This window comes from Pygoscelis adeliae, unplaced genomic scaffold (genome assembly GCF_000699105.1).
Source record: "Pygoscelis adeliae isolate BGI_AS28 unplaced genomic scaffold, ASM69910v1 Scaffold88, whole genome shotgun sequence".
NCBI lineage: Eukaryota > Metazoa > Chordata > Aves > Sphenisciformes > Spheniscidae > Pygoscelis > Pygoscelis adeliae.
The window spans coordinates 2671431-2689109 of NW_008825616.1; positions in this window are offsets into that span (position 1 = coordinate 2671431).

Below are 17679 nucleotides of genomic sequence, written 5' to 3' on the forward strand. Positions count from 1 at the left end.
TTTCTTTTTAATTTTGGTGTCTTTTTCTATGAAGCTTGCAGGAGTAAAATGATACCAAAGAAAGTGTTTCTGCATTGTGGTACTGCAGTGTTTCTTAAAAAAAAAGGAAATATATCTTAACTGGAAAATGGCAAGTAAACATTAGTTGTGAAAATCCCATGATTTTCATGGTTTGATTACTTCCATTACCCATGAAGCACTCTGCCTTAATGAGATGGTGTTTTCTAGTACACAGTGCAAATGCTCAGTGATGAGTGTTAGCCAAGGTTGAACTGAATGGGTCACTCCTGCACTCTACAGATATCTTCCCATAGGATATGAAGGTTAGGTTTGAGCCTTTAGGCTCTGAATCAGCGGTGGAACTGGCCAGCCACTGTTGTGTTCGCACCCAGAGGCACTGGGAGGCAGGAGCTAATGCTCCCAGCTGAACACTTACACCAATGTCCTCTGTTCCTGGGAGCAAGTATTAGTTTGCAACTCTGCCCTATTATAAGCATGAGGAATGGAGAGGAGAAGGAGGAACATAGAGAGCAAGATCTTTAAACATCTATGACTTGATTCAGTTGCCCTATATAAGCATCCAATGACATTATAGATATTTCTGAGCTTCCCATCTAGCTCCAGCTGTCAGTCTAAAAGGTTGCAGGTCCTGTGTTATGACTGTCAGCTCTTCTGGATGCTTCAGAAACCCTACGGCATTTCAAATGGCCCTATGAAACTTTGTGTTATAGACAACTAAATTGAATTACTTCATTTGTGTTTTTTAACTGGTTGTCTTTATATGAGCTAGGTATATAAAATCATGTTGATACCAATGGACTGTATAATAAATGGTCAATACAGAAGGTCAGTAGCATCAATAGAACCTGGAAAGTTATTCAGCTCATCTGAAAGTATCAACTTGTTTGTGAATTGAATCACGCTGTAAGCTCCACTGATTCTATTGACTGGGTTTTTAATGACTGTCATCGGAATCTAAATGCCTAACTTACGTGTAGATATCTGTATCTATTACCTAAATTTAGCCATCTGAATCTTGAGCTGAATCTCCACCAAGGAGTCTTTCTCTTTTCTTCCTCTCTGTTCCTGGATAATGGAATAACCTGAGCCCTGGCAGCTGCTTCATTACATTCACATCGCAATGGGTCCTCATGTAGGATTTGCCTTGCCAGGCTCACCTTATAAGGGGCTTTGCCTCCTGATGGCTGGTGCGTGTAAGGCCCGAGCTGAGAATTACAAAAATATCCCTAAAGTTCTGACTTAGAACAGACCTGGAAAAACATCAAAATCTTCCTACCATACAGATAAAAAAGGCTAGAAAGCATGAATTATTTATTCACTTATGGCTTTTGTTGTATTTCCAAAGAAGTAATAGAGCAAATGCCAGCAAGGATGGTTAGTCAGTTTTCTTAGTACAGTTTTGCTTCACACATATATATGCTGGCCACAGACAGAATGGACAGTAACTACAGCTCTTCTGGGGTATTAGTATCTCAGGTCATGAACCCCCTGGAAGAGATGATGGAAATAGTTCCCCTGATTTGTATAGTCCTGTACAGCTAGAATATAAAGTGTGTAGAACTCTACAACCCCAAAAGGTGCACGTCTTTGTCAATCCCATGAACTTGTCTTTTGGGAGACTCCAGAAAATCAGGTATTACAGTTGTCAGGCAGTGGGAAAAAGAGCCACTTAGTAACAGACTAATTCTAGGTAACTCATACTTGTTGTGACCTGACTGGAGAAATTAAACCTCCACAAGTAAAGCTGAAACTAGCTGCACGTTGTGCTAGCAATTCATTCTTGCTCAGAGAATGCATAATGCATACAAACTACAGACTCCACAAAAATATTGCTTGATCTTCAGATATTCTGTACCGTGTACATTATCTCTCAGCTTCTACACAACAAAACTGAAGGGTATGAAACTTTGTATGTTAATTCTTACACGCTATTCCTGACATATTTAGGATGAGTTGCTTAAGATGTCTTAAGGATTCCAAAATGTCAGTTTGAATAAATTTTTTGGACATGTAAGCCAACTGAGGGTGATCATTCAAGTAGCTGTTCTAGGTGGGCTCATATGGATCAGGTAGCAGTAACCTGATTACACTGTTTCCTGTGCTCAGGCTGGCTTGCTCACATGTAATCTAGATTCTTTCTGGTCTCTATTTTGTACACTTTTTTACACTGTGTCTAGAGATGCAATGTAATTAACAGCAGGTACTTATCTGACATCAGAACATCTGCAGTTTTGCCCAAAAGGCATCATTTAGGAGGCACCAGAACTTTCTTAAACTACATTTAAGTTGAAGTCAAATTATTTAGCAGCTGATGAACAGAAAGAAAGAAACGAGCAGAAGAACCAGGTAATGAATTTACAGCGATAAAGTTTATTCATCTATGAAATGAAATATAAACAAGCTGCATGACTGGGATGAAGGGTTATTTTAAAAGGCTTAAATGTGAAATCAATCCATTGTTAGACTGAACTATTCTCAACCTGGTTTCTTAGCATTAGTCAGTTTTGTTAAGTCATTAAAAAAATACAATTTGAAATCTCCCAACAACAACTTCTGCAAATTATTTCTGTTATTGCTGCCTTGGAAACACCATTACAGATACCCTAATTGTCTAAGATTTATATTGGGAAATATTTTTTTTTCCTTATTTTCCATTGTGAAACCAGAAAGATAGAATCAGAAGAGATGTTCAAGTTCCAGCAAGTAATCAAAGATGCCAGAAAGTGGTTTTAGAAGGTGGATTAAATTTGTTATTATATGTGAGCATACCCCAAAGTTGTATTTATTATACCAAAAAATGTCAGTCTTCTAAAATCAGGTCATTATGAAAAATGAGTCGTCTCTGATTCTCTTTTCCCTCCAAGATGATGAAATAGTACAGATTAGTAAATAGAATCTTCTCTACCTAGACCCTAAGGACAACATTATCCTCCCTCACATCGGGGTATATATCATTACCAGTCTCAAAACCAACAATGCTGAACTTTCCAAGCACGTGCTGCTGGGGCGAGGGGTGTCGCTTCTCTAGAGAGCAGCTGTTATCCCCAAATGTGAACCCTCTGAAATCTTAGCTGGGAAATCTTTATGAAAAAATCCTTGCAATCACTTGGCACAGCAGACAGAATGAATGTTTTTCGCTGCTCTGCTCCTATCTGGTTTCTCTCCCACGGCCTTGGTTGCTGCGCTATCTCAATGTCAATTTACAGCAGAGTAACCAAAGCATGTAAAATATGTCTAGGTAAAGTCAGGTAAACCCCTCTGTTGTGGTTGCAGGGGAAGGACGTGTGAGCCACTCAATTACATCTGTCAGCTGAGTGAGTATAGCTGAATGCATTCAATTCGAAATGTTACCGCTTTCAGCCGCTTTCTCCATACAGTTGGTGAGGAACGCCGATCCCACGAAGCATCACCAGACCAGAATGCTTCATCTGCTCCAAACGCAAGGTCTGATGCAGCTTTTTTGTTCACTTTGATCAGTTTACATGTTCCCCAACTGCTCTGCAGCGATGATGGCCTCTGGCAGAAGTGGAGCAACACCTGGAAATGTTCCAACAGTTGCCTGAAGTCACGTGGGTCAAGACCCAAGGAGCGCTCACGCTGTTAGTTAATACACTTCCAACTGACAGATGGTAACTCATTACACTGCTGGCACTTGATCGTGGGTTTTGCGTTGAAGCAAAAGAGTGTGGTGACTGGGGCAGATGGATCCTATGCAAATATAAAACATACAGAAACCCCACACATGAGAAGGTCTGAAGTTTGAAATAATGAAGGGCGTGAGACTCTTGTGTGCAGAGGTGTTAGCTGGGATTACTGTGAAGTGTGAAAACTAAAGCAGAATAAATATTTGTGATGAATACTGTACAGAAATTCTTCCACAAACGCATAGCCTGGAAAAGAAGCCCTCCTGTGCAAAAGCATTTCATGTTTTCAGTATTTTCACATTAAAAAATGCAATGAACACGCACTTCTAAATTTAAGCTCCAACGAAACATGAGCAGGTATCAATGTGACTTGCTCAAACCACACGTGGTATGTCAGATCTGAACTTGCACACATCAGGTACAGCTGAGACCAATTTATACAAATTGTGGATGCAGACAAGAGAGTTTAACAGAGACAGAAAGAGCAGCTACCCTTAGTTATTTGTTGTTAATCTATGCTACAAACCTTCAAACTTTGATACAGAGAATCTTTCTCTGGGATTGGTGCTTATTTTCCTCAATAAGCTGAGCATCAAATAGCACGAGGATGTTGATCATATTCCTGGGGGAAAAAAAACCATAATCACAGAAATTCCCAGAACCTCTCAGATCACAGTGAGACACAGCTCCTGAGTGAGCAAGCTTGCACCACAGGTAATTAGGAGAAGGAAGAGAGAGAAATGAAAGAGAGGTGTGCTGAACTATGTAGGAAGCATAGAAGTCTGCGTGGTTTAATCTCAGCCAGCAACTGAGCACCACACAGCTGCTTGCTCACACCCTCCTCCACCGCCGGTGGGATGGGGGAGAGAATTGGAAGAGTAAAAGTGAGAAAACTCATGGGTTGAGATAAGAACAGTTTAATAATTGAAATATAATAATAATAATAATAATAATAATAATAATAATAATAATAAGCGGAGCAAATGATGCACAAATAATAATAATAATAATAATAATAATAATAATAATAATAATAATAATAATAATAATAATAATAATAATAATAATAATAATAATAATAATAATAATAATAATATGCAGAGCAAGTGATGCACAATGCAATTGCTCACCACCAATGAATGATGCCCAGCCAGTCCCTGAGCAGTGGCCCCCCGAGCCAGCTTTCCCCCAGTTTCTGTACTGAGCATGACGTCCCATGGTATGGAATGTCCCTTTGGCCAGTTGGGGTCAGCTGTCCTGGCTGTGCCCCTTCCCAGCTTCTCATGCACCTCCAGCCTGCTCAGTCGGTAGAGCATGGGAAGCTGAAAAGTCCTTGACTAGTGTAAGCACTGCTCAGCAACAACTAAAACATCGGTGTGCTATCAACATTGTTCTCATCCTAAATCCAAAACACAGCACTGTACCATCTACTGGGAAGAAAATTAACTCTATCCCTGCCAAAACCAGGACAAAGTCAAAGTTTCTACATTACAGCCTACCGCTGGGAATCAACCTGAAGTCTCCTTGAGCCCAAGCACAATGACCTATCTGCTAGACCGTGCTTTGTCTCTACTGTAAGTTCAGGCTGTCCTGTTGCAGTCTATAAAACTCCCCAGGGAGGCCAAAAGTGGTTGTAGCAGTTAATAAGGAGGTAAAAGAATTTGAAGAGATCAGAAGTGTAGCAAAAGATGCAATTTGGCTGTCATGTGATCTCAGCAGGATTTTTGCCTTTGACCTCAGTAGGAGCAAGAATTATCCCAGATCCTGCTAGATGGTTTACACTGTGTTTGTGGAGCTCTAGTATGCCTATACCACAAAGAGGTGAGGGAAAAATAAAAGGTGCTGGTGGAACGTAATGGGAAAAGAAAGGTGTAATTAAAGCTTGTAATTTCATAAACTGGAAAAAGGGACATTTTATTATAGCTGATAGTTTTATCTTCTTACTTACTTCAAAGGTGATGCTACTGCATTAGTGAGTTATTGATCGATCAGACCACCAAAATTAAGCTCACTTCCCTAAAGGAAAGCTGGTCTCACTGTTAAAATAACATATAGAATAGAATATTTCAGTTGAAATGGACCTACAATGATCATCTAGTCCAACTGCCTGATCAATTCAGTTGGTTTTTTTTTGAAAAAGAATATATAATTTCTGTTTGTTAAATTCTATGAATTCTTGTATAGATTAACTGCACGTTGAGTAAAACATAAGTATACTGCAACAAGAAATGTCCTGGGTACCCAAAAGTATTATTTGCATTAAATTCTAGTTGTTCATTGCAACAGCTCCATAAAACTATATCCACTACTGATCAAAATAAGGCCTTTAAAAAACCCCCATAAACCAGATCTTCTATTTCTTGACTGCTGATTATGTTCACAGGGCTTTCCTGAAGGCCGAAGGCCTAGTTTTGGAGAGGTTTACCTCCTTTTCTGGTTTTCATTTATAAACAGGAGGCATTTGTGGTTCATGTCGCTGTGTCATTGCTCTCACAATCCTTTTCTCTTGCTATTATAGTTTTACAGAAAGACCCTTGCAGGTTTCACTGTGGAGCCAATAGGAGGATTGAAAAAAGATATCTGTAAAACTCCATAAGAATAAGATCTGAAACACACTAGAAAAAGCGTCAGTATCCTCTCCTCAGCATCTTCTTGAATATCTTCTGCTGTTTCTCTCTTTGTTCTCTTGCTTTTTCCCACATACACTTTTCAAGCTGTCTCAAAAGCCAATTGCACTTAGGGCTTGATAATGTGATTTCATTTAATTTCATTCCTTTTTTCCCCTGAATTTCCTTGGTTCTTTCCTTCCCTTTCCTTCTTTACCACTCTTTCAGAGGGCTAGATTAAGCTGTAATTTTATTTACAGTCTTATTTATGCCCAGTAATTTCCTTATTTTATTGTTTTTGCCACAAGGATTGCAAGGGAGCATTTGCCATTGTTTAATGTCAGCTAATTTGAACATGTCAACAGCTCTTTTTACCTTTAGGCACAGAATTTTCAACATTTACCACAGCTGCAACAGTTCATTCTTGGGAAACATGGGAAGAAAAAGTAATTAACACAAAAAGAAAACGGTAATAGTATCAAGAAGGAAACGGAACATAATAACATATAGAAAACAGAGCATCATTGAAGCTAAAATTGATAGCGTGTGTAAAGAAAGACAGTTAAAATTACTATAATAAAAATTTCCAAGACCCTTCATGGTACATGCTGTAGAAATATTCTCTGTCCCTGCATTTGTTTTCCCAAATTTTACATCTCTATCATCTCAGATTTTTTCCACTTACAACTTTGCTTGAAGACATGATCCTAGTTTCAAAAACACTTTCTTAAAAGGAGATGGATTTCACATAACCCTCGTGGGCAAGGCTTTCTTTGACTGTCTCTATGATCATTGGGGAGAAATAAGTGTCTTCAGCCATTGTCATTTAGCTCTTCTCTCATACCATCAAGTAAAAAAACCCCAAAACTATTTTTAACTTTGGCCTAGGCTTAACTTTGAAACAGCTAGGCTGGGCAAAGTCTTATCATACACAGTACCCTAACATGCTTTTTGGAAAGAAATAAGATGATATCCCATCAGAATGACTCTTATAGCCACCAAAGCAAACAAACTAAAGCAAAGAAAGCAACACATAGGATGGAACACAGCAAAGAGGAGAAGAAAACCTTCCCACCCCATTATTTAAAATATGGAAGCATGGCTAACCAGGTAAGGCTGTCTTCCCTAAGAGAAGAATATGTGATTCAGCCTTCTTATTGTCCTCTATGGAAAAAAAATAACAACCCAGAAAACATAAAATGAACAGTTAGATGCAGAGAAAGGAGAAACAAAGACAAGCTTTATGAAGGGAAAGTTCAACCACGGTTTTCTCTTTTGTTTCTCATTTTTATTTCTCGTCACTTTAACATTCTAGATGGAAATAGTGGTTGAGTCCCCATCCCTGGAGGTATTTAAAAGACGTGTAGATGAGGTGCTTAGGGACATGGTTTAGCGGGCATGGTGGTGTTGGGTTGATGGTTGGACTCGATGATCTTAGAGGTCTTTTCCAACCTTCATGATTCTATGATTCTATGATTCTGTGAAATACATTAAGAGGTCGGGTGTCTGTAACCAGGGCAAGGACATAGCAAACAATTTCAGATTGTGGATTTGGGCAGAGGGAAAGCCAGCTAAGAGGATATTGGCTGGCCTAAGAAATGAGAATTATGAGTTCTCTCCTGGTTGCACGCAAAATGCTTTATAGGATGTTAACCAAAATATGCCTACATATGACCATTGACATGTATGTGCCAGTGATTCAGGTTCACCAAACTCACTATTTCGAACAGTGCATAAGTGCTTACTACAGTACAGTTTAAAAGATTTGCAAAATATGAATTTTAGAAAATCTCACACTATGTTGTGTAGTCAAAGCTTTTTTTCCCCACGCTGTCATGGAAGCACTGTGAGATCGCAGACTGGCTACTGCTGGAGGGATTTTTCATGACCATTGCAAATTTAGTTGTGAACTTCCCAAAACTTTAAAAAAAGGATTGGGAATCTGTCATCAAGTCAATCAATCATTTTATCGGCAGTCTCCTGGAGATAGAGTCCTGCCCTTTTCCCTATTAATTTCACCTCAATCTAATAGCTAATTAGTTCTTCAGCAGACAAACAGATCTGTCTCTTTTAACAGTAGATCCACAGACTGCTGAAGGCATGTGAGAGAGAGAGAGAGAGCGCCACATTTAGATTTTGAAACAGTCAAGATTTTGATAATTAAATTTTTGTCACACTTGGATTAATAATTCATTTCTGGTGTAATCAATACAGGCTGTCTCTCATTAAAAACAAATATGATCAGCACATCATTGTTTTGGTATTCCAGCAAAATTGGCTTTGTTGTACACTTCTGTGTATGACAATCTATAAAGTGAACATTTTTATTGAAAAAATGCAACCTATATTAGAAATGAGGACCCAGCTCTCATGGGAAGAAGACCAATTAAATTAAAAAGTTTGGACAGAATGGCCTATAATATTTTTTCTCTGAAAGGTTTCAGTTGGCTTTGGACTAAGATATGTGATTATTTGTCTATACTGCTATCAAGGCCTGGAAATTGAATAGACAGCATATGCTAGTAGAATGAACCTGAATTAACTCATGCAATTAATATAAAAAATCATATTTCATTAATATGACATAAGAAGAGAGAAAAAAAGGATATGTTCTTGTTGTTTGCCTCTCGTAGCTCTTTAAAGTCACAGCCAGTTCCTAACAATCATTCCAGATTTTTGCTGATGTTGCATTCTCTTAATATTTGGTGATTGTTTTAAAAAATATCTTGGCTGCTGAAAGTGAATAAAGCTCAGCAGATTTTCAGTTTCATGGTTCCCAGTTTACAGCAGAAAAAGTGAAAGAGAATATAAAAGAAAAGAAAAAAAAAAGTCAAACCATATTTAGCTCTCCTGGCTACAATGAAAAGCTTGAAAATGTGATCAGGGAGCAATTTTAAAGAAAAAAACTATGGCAAAAGGATATGGCTTGTTTATTGTAGCAAAGGAAGGCAGGTGGGAGACAGGCTGGCAGTCCTGAACATTGCAAGGTAAATACCTGGAAGGAGAAGACTGCTCCAGCCAGAGGGAATAAAGGCAGAGAAACACATGAACATTAACGGCAACTTAGAAGAAAATTTCTAGTCATCAGAACACTGGTTTCCTAAAAAGACTCATCTGGGAGCCTCGAGGGTAAAAAAAAGTTGTGTTGCTTTGAAGGAGGAGGATATGTGAGAACAATTACACGGCAAGGTGGGTCCTGATGCTGAACACTGAGATGCTGGAGAGCCCATTCCTATGCTCCAGGCCGGTGCTCCTAAGGCAAAATAAAATAATTCCTTTCCCCCCCCCTCCTTTTTATCTCTGGATACTTAAGCCAGTGTCACAGGTTTTTTCTTTTTTTCTTTTTTTTTTTTTTAATTGGCAAAACTGAATAGATGCTTAGTCATAGGATTAAAGCTGTTTTTACTGTATTTCTTAGCTGAACAAAGAAACTATTCAGATAAGGAAATTCAGAATAGTGAACTCTTTCAGTGGTAACCACTTGTGCTTTTAAGGATGCATGCTCTCTTTCCGCATACGTATCTTATTCTTGTTGACTCCAGGAAATGACAAGGAACATGAAGAAGATAGAGGCAGCATCTATTCGGAGGCCCACAGGTCACAAGATGAAACGCAGCATGTGGAAGTTGTGATGAAAGAACAATGTTGATATATTTGGAAAAAAGTTTTCACTATGCAGCTAGTTCAGAGGACTGGGAAACAGAGAGGCTGTGAAATCTCCACCCTCAGAGATATTTAAAAATGAACTGGATGTGGCCCTGAGCAGTCTGAACTAAGTTGGCCCTGCTTTGAGCAGAGCGTTGGACCAGACCATCTCCAGAGATCCATTCCAAACAATGTTATTCTATCAATATATGAGTATATGCATAAATTTTATGAGCAATTAAAATTCTTAATTGGAATTTAAAGGATATTTGGGCTCCTTTGTGAAACTTACACAAGTGTCTATTGAAAAAAAGGCTATATAAAAGGCTATGCAGTGGCACTCTCACACTTAGGCTACACGGCCACTCGTGAACTCAATGCACCCTACTAAATGCCTTAATTTCTAGTACTAAGGCAAGGTCACCTGTCAGGCCACACCAGTACAAATACAAGACCAAGGAGACCATTTCCTCCAAAAAAAAAATTACCAACAAATATTTTTTCAACATTTGTTCGACAAATCTTTCTACCGTGTCATAAACATCTCAGATCGTGTAGCTTAGAAGTCCACGATGTAGACAAATCTCCTTAGAGATCCCAATTACTTAGAGTAATTCCTCCCTATTGCATCTGACAGATAAGTAGGTGGGAACAGACCAGCTATTTGGGCTAATGGCCCCTAATTTGGCAGGCTGCCATGCTGTGAAAAAGAAAATAAAAGAACAACTAGAACATGGTTTTCCTCATAGAAAGAAAAAAAAATTACTTTTTTTTCCCTAATTTCTTTTTCAAACCATTAGGGGGAAAATTTGGTAGTAGTCTAAATGGCAGCCTAAGGAATATGGAAGATTGTGTCTGTGTAGCCAGGTATATGGGTAATTTGCTACTGTCAGGAACTATGCTGTGCCCCTTCTCCCTAGCTACTGGCAAGCTTATCCCACGGGGTCTATAGTTCACCACTTTTGGACAGCAGCAGCCTGAGGAATGGACTAGTAGGGCTTGTTTTAGGCTTGGACTGTAACAAAACCCCAATGAATTAAACACATACAGTTGATGTATGTGTTACTAAATTTGAAATAATAATAAAACCTGCCTGTTATTTTAAGTAGGGTTATATTTGATAATACTGGATTTATTTCTAATGAAGGTACTTATGCAGCCCTTGAATATGTTAAAGTTTTGGAGAGGTTCATAGTTTTTGAGATACCTGTCCTCAGGCAGACAATCTAGATGACTTGTCCCACATTCCACAGGAAGTCTGACGCAGTGACTTCAACACCAGATCTTTGAGGGCATTGAATACACATGTGAATTTTCCTGCCAAAGCCTATGTGCTGTCCAGGTCTCAGTATTGGTTGTCTCATTCAAACGTGGCATGTGCTTATTTTCAGAAGGAGACCTTAATAATCAGTAGAACTTGCCATGTGTTTAGGCAACAGAGCGTGTTTTGACCATGAGAGGCTGGGATGATCCACGTGGTGTGTGCTCCAACCACTGTTGTCTCCTTGGCGTCAATACAAGAAAACAGTGGTTGGTTGTACTAAGTAATTTGGAACAGTTTTAATTAGAACCATGTGAAAGTTATCCAACACAGTCAGTTTGGTTTAAAAGCAATGTAGATTTGCCAAAAGGGAAATTGCTCTAAACAAAGTGTCAAGCCTGGCAAAGCTCCATTTTTACAAAAGTTTCGCACTTCTGAAAGTCTTCAAATGCATTGCCTGATATTTTCCAACAGGAAAACAAAAAAAGTCTTTATTTCATTTGAAATATTTTTTACTTACAGTTACAAAGTTCAAAATACTTTAAAAGTTGGAACTTGTGATACTAAAAGCACTAAAATAAAAAATCTATGATTGGTAGAGAATGAATTATTTCTGGAGTGGGAAGGAGATGCTGGTGGTATATGACATTTAAATTAAGACATGTGAGAGACAAGAAAAACATGGAAATCTGAACCCAGGAAGTTTTTTTTTCCCCCCAAAGGGCTCTGTTCTTAAATTCATGCAATAAATCACATCTGTTTCTGGGAAACATACTGTAGTGCCCAACCTTTCATTACACTCTGTTCCCCCTCCTAAGGTACTGAAAATCCTTGGTGAGGAACTGTGTCCCTACCTTTACAAATACAAGCATGGCCATACAAAAGGGCATATATTTTAAGGATACCACATCTGGCAGTCAGGCTGGCAAAATGGGCAGTTTGCATGAACTGAACTCTGAAAAGCTGGAGGAACATTTATTCTCTTCTTTGTTAAGTTTTCAGGGTTGACTGTGAGCCATACTTCCCTTCTCTTCCTCCCTATTTCCCTTCCTACTGTTTAGACTATAAGCTTTCACGAAGATTGTCTCTTACTACCTGCTTCTACACTAATCACTCTCTTACTTCTGCGGGGACCTCATATTATGTCATTAGTAGCAGTGTGTCATCATATTATTCATTTATAACAAAATTTGATGAAATATTCTGTTACCTGGCAGGATTTCACTCACAACTATGAATGAGCTACATATTAGGATCAAAGCATCCACACATGAAAGTTGTTTTGGAAAAAAAACCCTAACAACAACAACAAAAAAAATCACTGAATGGTTTTGAGCAGTCCCCTAAACCACTTCCCAGTAACATGCACTTTAAAGAGATTTTGCACATAATTTTTATGATTTTTTTTTTCCTTTTTGCTTCCTTTACTGTCAGATTTTTAATTTCCAAGATGAATAATAGTCTTTGAACATGACATTTTGTTCTATGACCCCTAGATCTTTCATTTCAATAGGATGCCTTGTTTTTGAATTTTCTGGTCAGCTCCAGGTCTTTACCTTCGCCTTGATCTCAAAGGATCATCACTTTTTAATTTTCTGTTACTGTGTATAGCTGGGACTGTGAACATTCTGCATCTCTGAAGATGTGGTACTGGCCACTGACACCCCAGTTAATGATTATTTTCGTTGTGTGAGTAATGGTAGCATTGTCATGGGCTCTAAAAGGTACTACACACTCCTGTAATCACAGTAGGATAAAATCTGGAAAATATCTCACATTTTTGCATGCTCTTGTTTAAATATTTCAAAATCATTATAAGAACAGAAAAAAAAAGTATCATTTATAAAATGAACTTTAACAGGATTTACACAGAAAGAGCATAATGCCAAAGAAGCTCTAAATTGGTTTCAGTATTCTCTATAATGTGTTTGGAACATGATGGTTTCTCAGTAAATGAAGAAATTAAAAACAGATGGCCCAGAACGCAGCAGTTCCATGAAGAGGCTGACATTAGCCCATTTACCCATTCTTTTACAAGACTTAGCAATTAATGAGTAAAGGCTGCTTTTGCAGCTACTCAACACATACAACTACTGGCTGATGATTGTGGGATTTTCAGATGTGGGTAGTTCTGTGAGTCCTGATGGAGAAAAAAATGTCATTAGTACACAGTTTACCTTTCAAAGAAAATGGACACTCATCACCTCACCTAAGCTTTTAGAGTGGTTCGTCTGAAGAACCGAGGAGCTCTACATTCAGGCTCATCATCTTGGTCTTTCTTTCCAGTCAATAGAGACCTGCTCAATACATCCAGATCATTAAAGGAGAAATTAATCTTCTCCTGAAAGCCTGTGTTCATAATCAGTTAGAGAATTGCAGTGGAAAGAGGCCGTTTCTTTCCTTTGAGTAACAGCTAATGTGGCCTCAGTGGTACTACTCACCTGTTTTATATACACTTACGTAGAGGTTAAATTGCTTATGAAGGATATGGGGAAGTAACATTATCTGCTCCCAGGAGAAGGGTATGAGAAAAAAAGAATGAAGCTGGACAGTTTTCACCTTTCCTGTTGAAAGCCCTGCTCACAGCGTATGCAAGATGTATGTTGGAGAAGGAACTGATTCCTGGGGAGATGTCCCTTAACCATAAAGAGAAAGCATCAACCTGCTGCCTAAATTACCCTTGGTAGTCCAACAACTTTTGGGATCTCTCTCCCCCAAAAAGCACAGCCTCAGCAGAACAGATCAAGGATGGCTCTTCCTGTTGAGCAGCTAATGCTCCAGCCTGAGCTCACCAACCTGGACACCTGGTACTAAGGGTACCTCAGGGGTGTTTCTTTTTTGAGAGACTGAACCTGTCTTCATGTGTAAGTCTTCATTCTCACTTGAGGATGTGTGAGGTCAAGGCTGAGCAATGGACTGAGAACTGGAATAAGAACTGGATTACTGTATCCAGTTACGAGCTCCTCAGTGTAAGAGAAACACAGACATACTAGAGAGTCCAGCAAAGGGCCTTGAAGAAGGTGATTAAGGGATTGGAGCATCTCTCCTATGAAGAAAGGCTGAGAGAGCTGGGACTGTTTAGCCTGGAGAAGAGAAGTCTCAGGGGGGATCTTATGAATGTATTGAAATACCTGAAGGGAGGGTGCAAAGAGGACAGAGCCAGGCTCTTATCAGTGGCGCCCAGTGACAGGACCAGAGGCAATGGGCACAAACTGAAATGCAAGAGGTTCCCTCTGAACATCAGGAAACACTTTTTCACTGTGAGGGTGACTGAGCACTGGCACAGGTTGCCCAGGGAGGTTGTGGAATCTCACTCCTTGGGATATTCAAAAGCTGTCTGGACACGGTCCTGGACAACTGGCTCTAGGTGGCCCTGCTTGAGCAGTGGGGTTGGAACAGATGATCTCCAGAGGTCCCTTCCAACCTCAACCACTCTGTGATTCTGTGATTCTGTGATTTTGTGAACAATATCCTGTTACTTACCTGCCGTGCAGAGTGGGTAGAAGAAGTTAGAGGAATAAAAAGAACATAAAGTAAGCTAGGGACCTACCACAGACTTTTTCTCAGCATACAACAGTTGCTAAAGAATAAACAATACACAGTTATTCAGAGGTGAGAATTATGCATGTTTACATAAAGAATGAGAGTTTATAAAGTGTATAAACAGCCTTTACAGCTTGAATTCACTTTCATCACAAAAGTAACGCCACTTCACCCCTAACACAGGGGCTAACTATGGATGGCAGTTGAATAATTTTTGCATCAGGAAAATGAATTCTTAAAGTGTATCATAAATCTCCAAATCTCAGTCTATTGCCAGGCAAGAAATCCTTGACATTTAACAGCAGCCTTTTCTTTGGTTTTCAAGAGGAGATTTTGATGGAATGATTCAGACTGACAATTATTTTACTATTGCTTAACTAGTTACTCTTGGTCAGACGAGCTGTAGTAAGAGACTAGGTACAGGCTTGTAGCTGCAGGAAAGACTTAGCACTCCTGTTAAGGCTTAGCAAACTCATACCTTTATGCCTTCTGACAATTCAAATTTGCTACTTTTCATTTGACAAAGTAACCTTTAAATTGTTAAAGCCTTTCAGAAGAGTGTAATCGTGTTGGAGGAAGGGGATCTGTCCATGCCTACAGTCCCTACCACATGCCCAAATTACTGAAGTCCAGGATATAGTTACCTACACATATTATGAATCGTAATTGTATAACATTAGCTTCTAAATGCAAAGGGTTAACAAATACGAATAACAAGAGGGTTTTCTATCAGATCTTTGCTTCATTTCATGTGGACTGGCTTTTACATAGATTTCTTTTCCTCTTGGTTACAGATTCTCTTCTTTCAGCTTGTCCTCATTGACACAAAAGGAAGTTGCTTGATGAAAACCTTAAAAATGCTCTCATGCATATTTACAACAGCTTCTAAAACTTTTGTGTGACACTGAAAAAGACTGGAGACAGAGTCATCTCTTGGAGACAGAAGAAAGCAAAAAACCATGCTGTCTTGAGGCATCTGGGTACAGAGTGAGAAGCGAACAGATAATTTTGTTTTGATTTTCACTTATAGGTGGTTAAAGAGAAAAACCATTTCAGTACTTGACAACATGGATCTTTCTTTTCCTTCAAGAAGAACCCTCACTCATTGTTTCTTGTTTTCCAGACTACTTCAAGATTTGCACTGAGTGGACAACACCTATTCTCATCATTTTAATCCCATACATTTAATTGCTTTGTACTTTGCAATGGTGTAGGGCATATGGGGATGCAGTTTACAGGGCAGACAAGTACTACTTCAGATTATTTCAACAGTAGTCCCAACGGAGTTCCAAACAAAATAATTAGGGGTAGTAGGATTTTGCAGAACAAACAGGAATAACACAGACGAGTAGGTTTTACTACTGCTAGTGAAAGTAGTTCCCTCTTTTCCAGATTGTTTTCCCAATCATAAAATGAACTTACCTACATATGGATGTCACTGGAGAATTAGTTTACTGTTAGGGATATAGTGGGAGTGTCAGATGGCCAATATAGAAGAAATAGAAAAATTCTTGGGAGAAAAAAGGAAAGTTATTACTCGAAATGGTCCAAATTCATTCTTCCAGAAGTTACCAGCAATTTTCATTAATATCTACAGCTCATCAGCGTCTAATTTTGCTCCAAGCATGTGCAAAGTCTAGCTGTCTAGTTGGCCAGGCTCTCCCATGTTTGCTGTACTTCATTGACTATAGCAACTACAGCGTTCCTCCTCTCCCCATTTAATCTGCTTTTTAAGACATTATGGTGACGGTAAGAGTGGAGTAGTTGCAGGCAGAAGTTGGTGAAACTCTTGGTAGCAGTTATTCAGACTTTACCACCCACTTCTCTCCTCTAAAAATATAGTCAGGTGGTCAAAAAAGTATTGTGAAGTTCTTTTCACATTTACTGAATAATTCATCAGGGAAAAAAGAAGAAAAAAACCCCTGAAAACTACAGAACTTGAAGTGTTTGTACAAAACAAAGTCATATTCACTTCTCAGTGCAAAATAGCTTTTTTTTTTGAATTTAATGTATTTTTATAAAACCATAAAAGACTTGAAAAAATGGAATATTTTGTTTTCAGTTCAAAGAAAACATTTTATTCCATTTCAAGAGCTTTTACAAGTTTTCAGTTGGTTTGAAAATGTGAATACATTTTTTGTTCCAGATGGACTAGAAAAAGTTATTTAATCACACAACTCTATTTTTGGCACACAAACAGATCAATTATTTCCTAGTGATTTGCAGGCTTTATGGACAGATAGGTCTTCCAATAGGTCTGAAAGACAATAATGCTGTGTGTAGCTGTGGACTCCTACAGATAATACCCCTACAGGTGAAGAAAATGCAGGGATCATATCTTTATTTTGTATACTCCTTAACACGGTGGTTTGCAGGTCCTGACTGATCACAACAGATCTTAATAGTATTCTCACAGCACTAAAACATGTAGTGAATATGACGGGCCTGATACAGACTGTTGGGATACGTTGGGATACAAGAGATGTGAGGCCACGGTGAACTCTGCAGGATCTAATTTAGACTATCGTAGGAAGTTACCATTCTCATATGTAAACTTCTGCAGCAGAGCCAGCAAAATAAAAACATGGACACTCTGAATCCGAGTCAGTCCAAAGTCCTGTAGCTTAGCTCCAATCCACCTCTGTCAGCAGCTTTAAAACTAATCTCCAGATTTTCAGGTATCTATTCATATGGGAGCAGTAAGTTTTGGTTACAGTTCCCACATCACAAATGCTTGGGCAAAGGAGGGCAAAGACATCCTGAACAGCTGTAGCCATTTCTGTTTTGAATCCCTGTTCGTAACTGTAAAGCTACACAAAGGATGTAGGAGTGGACCCCGAAAAAGACTTATGTCACTTCCAGAACATGAAATGCAGTGTTTCATGGTGACTTGGGTAGTGATTCAAGACCTGTGCAGACTCTTAGTATATTAGTGAAACTCACTCATGTGCCTAAGTGA